Genomic DNA, 10,432 nt, shown 5'->3' with positions numbered 1-10,432 from the left:
GGTATGGTTCCCCAATCAGAGGCAGCTGTCTATCGTTGTCTCTGATGGAGAACCATACTTAGTAGCCTTCCACCTGTGTTTGTGGTAGTTATTTTCTGTTTAGTGTGTGTGTCACTTACAGAACTGTTTGTTTGTCATTTTTGTTGTTTTGTTCAGGTTTCAGTTGATTGATTAAAATATGAACACTTACCACCGCACCTTGGTCCTCTTTCTCTTCTCCTGACGACGTTTTTTACATGTACATGGAATTGTATTTGTTTTTATAGTTTTTAAACATGTTCTAATCTTTACAGAAAATGCCACGGGCACAATCTAATGTGTGGAGACAATTCACTGCAGCTAATGTAGAAGGAAAAGCTGTGTACATTTGCAAATACTGTGCAAATCATATGTAAGAATGCAACAAAGATGCAGAATCATCTGGCGCTCACAAGCAACCTCTGACAAAAGTCCTCTACTTCTATTCGAGGTGAAAATTATGAATCAGAAACCTTATCGATAGCAACAGCTCATGGTCCTCCTGGAATTACTCAAGGGAGGAATGTAGTCAGGGAATGCTGATGAATGTCTTGTTTGAGCTGTGTATGCAACTGGTTCACCTCGGATGCTCACAGGCAATGTGTATTGGAAGGATTTCTGAATGTTCTTCGCCCAGCATGCACCACTAACCAGACATGCTTTATCTACTCATTTGCTGGATGCAGATTTCAACAGAGTTCAAGTGAAGGTCAAGCAAATCATAGAGAAAGAAGACTGTATTGCAATCATCTCTGATGGGTGATCGAATGTTGATGGGCAAGGAATACTTAACTACATCATCTCCACCCCTCAACCCCTCAACCAGTATTCTACAAGAGTACAGACACAAGGGACAACAGACACACTGGTCTCTACATTGCAGATGAGCTGAAGGAAGTCATCAATGACCTTGGACAACAGAAGGTATTGTACAGATGACAGACAATGCTGCAAACATGAGCCGGGAGGACTTTGTATGCATCGCGTAAGTTAGAGTAGCAGTGGTCGGGAGTATTAGCCCTACGTGTCGTGTCGTGTCGTCAATATGCTGATAAAATGTAGGTAACATTGATCTCAAATAATTTTCTTTGTTAAAATCCCCAGCTACAATAAATGCAGCCTCCGGGTATTTAGTTTCCAGTTTACATAGTCGAGTGAAGTTCCTTGAGGGCCGTCTTGTTGTCTGCTTGAGGGGGGGGGGGGATGTAGACAGCTGTGACTATAACTGAAGAGAATTATCTTGGTAGGTAGAATGGCCGGCATTTGATTGTAAGGAATTCTAGGTCGGGTGAGCAGAAGATTTTTGAGTTCCTGTATGTTGTTATGATTCCATAATCATAAAGCATGCACCCCAGCCCTTCCTCTTCCCAGAGAGGTGTTTATCTCTGTCGGCGCGATGCATGGAGAAGCCCGGGGGCTGAACCGATTCCAACAACATATCCTGATTGAGCCATGTTTCCGTGAAACAGAGAATGTTACAATCAATTCAATTCAATTCAAGGGGCTTTATTGGCATGGGAAACATGTGTTAACATTGCCAAAGCAAGTGAGGTAGATAATATACAAAAGTGAAATAAACAATAAAAATTAACAGTAAACATTACACATACAGAAGTTCAAAACATAAAGACATTACAAATGTCATATTATATATATACAGTGTTGTAACAATGTACAAATGGTTAAAGTACACAATCTCTGACGTCGCTCTGGAATGCAACCCTTGCCCGAATTTTGTTTACCTTGTTGTCAAGAGACTGGACATTGGCGAGTAGTATACTCGGGAGCGGTGAGCGATGCTCCCTTTTKCGAAGCCTGACCAGAAGACCGATCTGTCTGCCCCTTCTGCATCGCCGTTGTTTTCGGTCAGCTGCTGGGATCAGATCCATTGTCCTGGGTGGTGGTCCGAAGAGAGCATCTGCTTCGGGAAAGTCGTACTCCTGGTCGTAATGWTGATAAGTTGACGCTGCTCTTATATCCAATAATTCTTCCCGGCTGTATGTAATAAGACTTAAGATTTCCTGGGGTAACAATCATCTCTGTCGTCGCCATAGCAGGAGTTACTTGATGAATTGCTTGGTCTAAAGTGGAGTCCTACCCTCACATACACCCATTGGTTTCTTCCAGCCTAACTCCTTTCTATCCTTCTAGCTAACTCATTTCTATTCTTCCAGCCTAACTCCTTTCTACTCTTGAAGCCTAACTCCTTTCTATTCTTCCAGCCTAACTCCTTTCTACTCTTGCAGCCTAACTCCTTTCTATTCTTCCAGCCTAACTCTTTCTACTCTTCCAGCCTAACTCTTTCTATTTTCCAGCCTAACTCCTTTCTATTCTTCCAGCCTAACTCCTTTCTATTCTTCCAGCCTAACTCCTTTCTATTCTTCCAGCCTAATCCTTTCTATTCTTCCAGCCTAACTCCTTTCTATCTTCCAGCCTAACTCCTTTCTATTCTTCCAGCCTAACTCCTTTCTATTCTTCCAGCTAACTCCTTTCTATTCTTCCAGCCTAACTCATTTCTATTCTTCCAGCCTAACTCCTTTCTATTCTTCCAGCCTATCTCCTTTCTATTCCTTCCAGCCTAACTCCTTTCTACTCTTCCAGCCTAACTCCTTTCTATTCTTCCAGCCTAACTCCTTTCTATTCTTCCAGCCTACTCCTTTCTATTCCTTCCAGCCTAACTCCTTTCTACTCTTCCAAGCCTAACTCCTTTCTATTCTTCCAGCCTAACTCCTTTCTATTCTTCCAGCCTAACTCCTTTCTATTCTTCCAGCCTAACTCCTTTCTATTCTTCCAGCCTAACTCCTTTCTATTCTTCAGCCTAACTCCTTTCTATTCCTTCATGCCTAACTCCTTTCTACTCTTCCAGCCTAACTCCTTTCTATTCTTCCAGCCTAACTCCTTTCTATTCTTCCAGCCTAACCCTTTCTATTCTTCCAGCCTAACTCCTTTCTACTCTTCCAGCCTAACTCCTTTCTATTCTTCCAGCCTAACTCCTTTCTATTCTTCCAGCTTAACTCCTTTCTATTCTTCCAGGCTAACTCCTTTTACTCTTCCAGCCTAACTCCTTTCTATTCTTCCAGCCTAACTCCTTTCTATTCTCCATCTAACTCCTTCTATTCTCCCAGCCTAACCCCTTTCTATTTCTTCCAGCCTAACTCCTTTCTATTCTTCCACCTAACTCCTTCATTCTCCAGCCTACTCCTTTCTATTCTTCCAGCCTAACTCCTTTCTATCCTTCCAGCCTAACTCCTTTCTATTCCTTCCAGCCTAACTCCTTTCTATTCTTCCAGCTAACTCCTTTTCTCTTCTTATCCTAACTCTTTTATTCTTCCAGCCTAACTCCTTTCTATTCTTCCAGCCTACTCTTTCTATTCTTCAGCCTAACTCCTTTCTATTCTCTTCCAGCCTAACTCCTTTCTATTCTTCAGCCTAACCTTTCTATTCTTCCAGCCTAATCCTTTCTATTCTTCCAGCCTAACTCCTTTCTATTCTTCCAGCCTAACTCCTTTCTATTCTTCCAGCCTAACTCCTTTCTATTCTTCCAGCCTAACTCTTTCTATTCTTCCAGCCTAACTCCTTTCTATTCTTCCAGCCTAACTCCTTTCTATTCTTCCAGCCTAACTCCTTTCTATTTTCCAGCCTAACTCCTTTCTATTTTCCAGCTAACTCTTTTTATTTTCCAGCCTAACTCCTTTCTATTCCTTCAGCCTAACTCCTTTCTATTCTTCCAGCTAACTCCTTTCTATCTTCCAGCCTAACTCCTTTCTATTCTTCCCGCTAACTCCTTTCTATTCTTCCAGCCTAACTCTTTCTATTCTTCCAGCCTAACTCCTTTCTATTCCTTCCAGCTAACTCCTTTCTATTCTTCCAGCTAACTCCTTTCTATTCTCCAGCCTAACCCTTTCTATTCTTCAGCCTAACTCATTTCTATTCCTTCCAGCCTAACTCCTTTCTATTCTTCCAGCCTAACTCCTTTCTATTCTTCAGCCTAACTCCTTTCTATTCTTCCAACCTAACTCCTTTCTATTCTTCCAGCCTAACTCTTTCTATTCTTCCAGCCTAACTCCTTTCTATTCCTTCCAGCCTAACTCTTTCTATTCTTCAGCCTAACTCTTTCTATTCTTCCAGCCTAACTCTTTCTATTCTCCAGCCTAACTTTCTATTCTTCAGCCTAACTCCTTTCTATTCTTCCAGCCTAACTCCTTTCTATTCTTCCAGCCTAACTCTTTCTATTCTTCCAGCCTAATCCTTTCTATTCTTCCAGCCTAACTTTATTCTTCAGCTAACTCCTTCTATTCTTCCAGCCTAACTCCTTTCTATTCTTCCAGCCTAACTCCTTTCTATTCTTCCAGCCTAACTCCTTTCTATTCTTCCAGCCTAACTCCTTTCTATTCTTCCAGCCTAACTCCTTTCTATTCCTTCCAGCCTAACTCCTTTATACTCTTCCAGCCTAACTCCTTTCTATTCTTCAGCCTAACTCCTTTCTATTCTTCCAGCCTAACTCCTTTCTATTCTTCCAGCCTACTCTTTATTCTCCAGCCTAACTCCTTTCTATTCTTCCAGCCTAACTCCTTTCTATTCTTCCAGCCTAACTCCTTTCTATTCTTCCAGCCTAACTCATTTCTATTCTTCAGCCTAACTCCTTTCTATTCTTCCAGCCTAACTCCTTTCTATTCTTCCAGCCTAACTCCTTTCTATTCTTCCAGCCTAACTCCTTTTCTATTCTTCAGCCTAATCCTTTCTATTCTTCAGCCTAACTCCTTTCTATTCTTCAGCCTAAACTCCTTTCTATTTTCCAGCCTACTCCTTTCTATTCTTCAGCCTAACTCTTTCTATTCTTCCAGCCTAACTCCTTTCTATTCTTCCAGCCTAACTCCTTTCTATTCTTCCAGCCTATCCTTTTATTCTTCAGCTAACTCCTTTCTATTCTTCCAGCCTAATCCTTTCTATCTTCCAGCCTAACCTCCTTTCTATTCTTCCAGCCTAACTCCTTTCTATTCTTCCAGCCTAACTCTTTCTATTCTTCAGCCTAACTCCTTTCTATTCTCCAGCCTAACTCCTTTCTATTCTTCAGCCTAACTCTCTATCTTCCAGCTACTCTTCTATCTTCCAGCTAACTCCTTTCTATTCTTCCAGCCTAACTCCTTTCTATTCTCCAGCCTAACTCCTTTCTATTCTTCCAGCCTAACTCCTTTCTATTCTTCCAGCTAACTCCTTTCTATTCTCCAGCCTAACTCCTTTCTATTCTTCAGCCTAACTCCTTTCTATTCTTTCTCCAGCCTAACTCCTTTCTATTCTTCCAGCCTAACTCCTTTCTATCTTCCAGCCTAACTCCTTTCTATTCTTCCAGCCCACTCCTTTCTATTCTTCCAGCCAACTCCTTTCTATTCAATGGATTCTGCTCTGCAAGAAAGAAATAATAAATGGGAGATAGACTTTGAGGACACACACACACACACACACACACACACACACACACACAACACACACACACACACACACACACACCACACACACACACACACACAACACACACACACACACACACACACACACACACACACACACACACACACACACACACACTACATAGAGCCATGACTACATGGAACTCTATTCCACATCAGGTACTGATGCAGCAGTAGAATCAGATTTGAAAACAGATAAATGACACCTTATGGACAGTGGGGACTGTGAAGAGACACACACAGGCACAGACACACATACACATGATAAGACACAACACGTCACGTGGAGGATGTTGTATTGTAGATATGTGAGAGTGGAGTAGTGGCCTGAGGGAACACACTACACGTGGAGGATGTTGTATTGTAGATATGTGATAGTGGAGTAGTGGCCTGAGGGAACACACTACATGTATTGTGTAAAGTGTTACTAAATGTAATGTCATGTCATATTTTAAACGGTATTTAACTGCTTTAATGTTGCTTGACTCCAGGAAGAGTAGTTTCTACCTTGGCAGGAACTATTTGAGATCCTTAATAAATACAAATACAAATAGTAGACAAATTAACATTGAATTCTCTGGCTACAGCTCTGGTGGACATTCCTGAAGTCATCATGACAATTACACACTCTGTGGCATTGTGTTGTGTGACAAAACGGCACATTTTTAGAGTGGCCTTTTATTGTCCCCAGCACAAGGTGCACCTGTGTAATGATCATGCTGTTTAGTCAGCTTCTTGATATGCCACACGTGTCAGGTGGATGGATTATCTTGGCGAAGGAGAAATGCTCACTAACAGGGTTGTAAACAAATTTATGCACAAAATTTGAGATAAATAAGCGTTATGGAATATTTCTGGGATCTTTTATTTCAGTTTATGAAACATGGGACCAACACTTCACATGTTGAGTTAATTTTTTTGTTCAATGTAGTTAACTTTTAGTTTTCTCATAATTTGGTTGTGTCTAAATGTGTTGTTGTCCTGGGGCTCTGTGGGGTCTGTTTGTGTTTGGTGAACAGAGCCCCAGAACCAGCTGACTGAGGGGACTCTTCTCTAGGTTCGTCTCTCTGTAGGTGATGGCTCTGTGGGGTCTGTTTGTGTTTGGTGAACAGAGCCCCAGAACCAGCTGACTGAGGGGACTCTTCTCTAGGTTCATCTCTCTGTAGGTGATGGCTCTGTGGGGTCTGTTTGTGTTTGTGAACAGAGCCCCAGAACCAGCTGACTGAGGGGACTCTTCTCTAGGTTCATCTCTCTGTAGGTGATGGCTTGGGATGGAATGTGTGGGCATTGCTTCTTTTTAGGTGGTTGTAGAATTTAACAGCTCTTTTCTGGATTTTGATAATTAGTGGCTATAGTTCTAATTCTGCTCTGCATGCATTGTTTGGTGTTTTGCATTTCAATTGGGTGTTAGTCACATTTTGTGAATCGGGGGTGGTAATAGGTTAGATAACTGATTCAAGTATTTTTAGCCAGATCCTAATTGGGATGTTGAGTTTTATGTTCCTTTTGATGGCGTAGAAGGACCTTCTTGCCTTATCTCAGCTCGTTCACAACCTTGTGTAATTTAGCCGTTTTTCTTTGTGCGCTCCAGGGCAACAGTATCTACATAGAATTATTATTTGTTGTCTTGGTTCCTGGACCTTTTTTGGAACCCCATTATTTTTGTCTTACTGATATTCACTGTCAGGGCCCAGGTCTGGCAGAATCTGTGCAGAAGATCTAGGTGCTGCTGTAGGCTCTCCTAGGTTGGAGACAGATCTAGGTGCTGCTGTAGGCTCTCCTAGGTTGGAGACAGATCTAGGTGCTGCTGTAGGCCCTCCTAGGTTGGAGACAGATCTAGGTGCTGCTGTAGGCCCTCCTAGGTTGGAGACAGATTCTAGGTGCTGCTGTAGGACCTCCTTGGTGGACAGATCTAGGTGCTGCTGTAGGCCCTCCTGGTTGGGACAGATCTTAGGTGCTGCTGTAGGCCTCCTGGTTGGGACAGATCTAGGTGCTGCTGTAGGCCTCCTTGGTTGGGGACAGATCTAGGTGCTGCTGTAGGCCCTCCTTGGTTGGGACAGATCTAGGTGCTGCTGTAGGCCCTCCGGTTGGGGACAGATCTAGGTGCTGCTGTAGGCCTCCTTGGTTGGGGACAGATCTAGGTGCTGCTGTAGGCCCTCCTGGTTGGAGACAGATCTAGGTGCTGCTGTAGGCCTCCTGGTTGGGACAGATCTTGGTGGCTGCTGTAGGCCCTCCTGGTTGGGACAGATCTAGGTGCTGCTGTAGGCCCTCCTGGTTGGGGACAGATCTAGGTGCTTGCTGTAGGCCCTCCTAGGTTTGGGAGACAGATCTAGGTGCTGCTGTAGGCCCTCCTAGGTTGGGGACAGATCTAGGTGCTGTTGTATGCCCTCCTAGGTTGGGGACAGATCTAGGTGCTGCTGTAGGCCCTCCTAGGTTGGGGACAGATCTAGGTGCTGCTGTAGGCCCTCCTTGGTTGGGGACAGATCTAGGTGCTGGTGTAGGCCCTCCTTGGTTGGGGACAGATCTAGGTGCTGCTGTAGGCCCTCCTTGGTTGGGGACAGATCTAGGTGCTGCTGTAGCCCCTCCTTGGTTGGGGACAGATCTAGGTGCTGTTGTAGGCCCTCCTAGGTTGGGGACAGATCTAGGTGCTGCTGTAGGCCCTCCTAGGTTGGGGACAGATCTAGGTGCTGCTGTAGGCCCTCCTAGGTTGGAGACAGATCTAGGTGATGTTGTAGGCCCTCCTAGGTTGGGGACAATAGCACTAGTAGACATTTGATTTCTGAGTCCTGTAGGGTGAGGCCGGGTGCTGCGGACTGTTCTAGTGCCCTCGCCAATTCATTGATATACGTACACTATATATCCAAAAGTATGTGAACACCCTTTCCAATTAGTGGATTCGGGTATTTCAGCCACATCTGTTGCTGACAGGTGTATAAAATTGAGCACACAGTCAAGCAATCTCCATAGACAAACATTGGCAGTAGGATGGGCCTTACTGAAGAGTTCAGTGACTTTCAACGTGGTACCGTCATAGGATGCCACCTTTCCAACAAGTCAGTTTGTTAAATTTCTGCCCTGCTAGAGCTGCCCCGGTCAATGGTAAGGGCTGTTATTCTGAAGTGGAAACGTCTAACCGCAACAATGGCTCTGAAGTGGAAATGTCTAGGAGCAACAACGGCTCAGACGTGAAGTGGTAGGCCACACATGCTCACATTACGCGACCGCTGAGTGCTGATGCGCGTAGCGTGTAAAAATCGTCTGTCCTCGGTTGCAACACTCGCTACCGAGTTCCAAACTGCCCCTGGAAGAAACGTCAGCACAAGAACTGTTCGTTGGGAGCTTCATGAAATGGGTTTCCATGGCAGAGCAGCCCAACATCACCATGCGCAATGCCAAGCATCGGCTGGAGTGGTGTAAAGATCGCCGCCATTTCGACTCTGGAGCAGTGGAAATGTGTTCTCTGGAGGGATGAATCACGCTTCACCATCTGGCAGTCTGAGGGATAAATCTGGGTTATGCGGATGCCAGGAGAACGTAGTTTTAGGAAGGACCTTTCTTGTTTCATCCTGACAATGCCCCGTGCACAAATCGAGGTCCACACAGAAATGGTTTGTCAAGATCCATGTGGAAGAACTTGACTCGCCTGTACAGAAATAGTTTGTCGAGATCCGTGTGGAAAAACTTGACTGGTCTATACAGAGCTCTGACCTCTACCCCATCAAACACCTTTGGGATGAATTGGAACGTCGACTGTGAACCAGGTGGACTAATCGCCCAACATTAGTGCTCGACCTCACTAATGCTCTTGTGGCTGAATGGAAGCAAGTCCCCGCAGCAACGTTCCCAGAAGAGTGGAGGCTGTTATAGCAGCAAATGGGGAACCAACTCCATATTAATGGCCATGATTTTGGAATGAGACGTTGGACGAGCAGGTGTCCACAAACTTTTGGTCATATAGTGTATCTGTTGAAGAGGGTGGGCCTCAAGCTGCATCCCTGTTTCATCCCACGGCCCTGAGAAAATAAATCCGTCTGTTTATTGCCAATTTAACGGCGCACTTTTTGTTAGTGTACATTGATTTTATAAAATCATATGATTTTCCCCCCCAACACCGCTTTCCATCAATTTGTATAGCAGACCCTCATGCAAAATGTTTAACTCAACAAAGCATCAGAAGACTTTGCTTTTGTTTTTTGTTTTTGTTTGTTTGTCAATAAGGGTGCGCAAGGTGAATATGTGGTCTGTCGTACGATATTTTGGTAAGAAGTGTCATGACGTTGCCTGCTTGGGTATTGCAAAACCCATCCCCCTCTCCCTGCCTCTCCCTTTCCACCACAACCCATGCGGTGATCACAGAGACGTCGTAAATTCCTGAGAATCTCCTCATGGCCAAACAGTATTAAGAGAGAGGGTAAACTTTCAGGACAAAGGAATTTTCTCCCACCTCACAGAACTTGAGGTACGAACATATTTCATGTTCCTGCAAAAGTATAAAAGATCGGTGGGGAGTCCAGCTATTAACATGCCCATTGGCCACCACGTGGGAAACTCATATGAGAGACTGTGGGACTACATTACCATACCGCTGTTTATCTTGTTATGGCTGCAGGGGGCGTATTGAAAAAAACCCCCAGGAGAGATAATCAAGTGATTCTTCTCTCACTTCCGCATGACACCCCAGAGGAAGGCGTATGACGTGTTTCTACAGTCTAAGTGACATGCCCTTTTTATAGACAAGGGCTTGAGAGCGACATCGATTTTGGAAATCTCACTTCCGGATAGGAAATGGGCTGTAAAAATAGTTCTGTTCCACTTAGAGAAATAATTAAAACGGTTTTAGAAACTAGAGACTGTTTTTATCCAATAGTAATAATAATATGCATATTGTAAGAGCAAAAATTGATTAAGAGGCGTTTGAAAATTTGCACATATTTTCCAGTTTTTCA

This window comes from Salvelinus sp. IW2-2015, unplaced genomic scaffold (genome assembly GCF_002910315.2).
Source record: "Salvelinus sp. IW2-2015 unplaced genomic scaffold, ASM291031v2 Un_scaffold16323, whole genome shotgun sequence".
In the NCBI taxonomy this organism is placed as follows: domain Eukaryota; kingdom Metazoa; phylum Chordata; class Actinopteri; order Salmoniformes; family Salmonidae; genus Salvelinus; species Salvelinus sp. IW2-2015.
Note: the sequence above shows the minus strand (reverse complement) of the source record.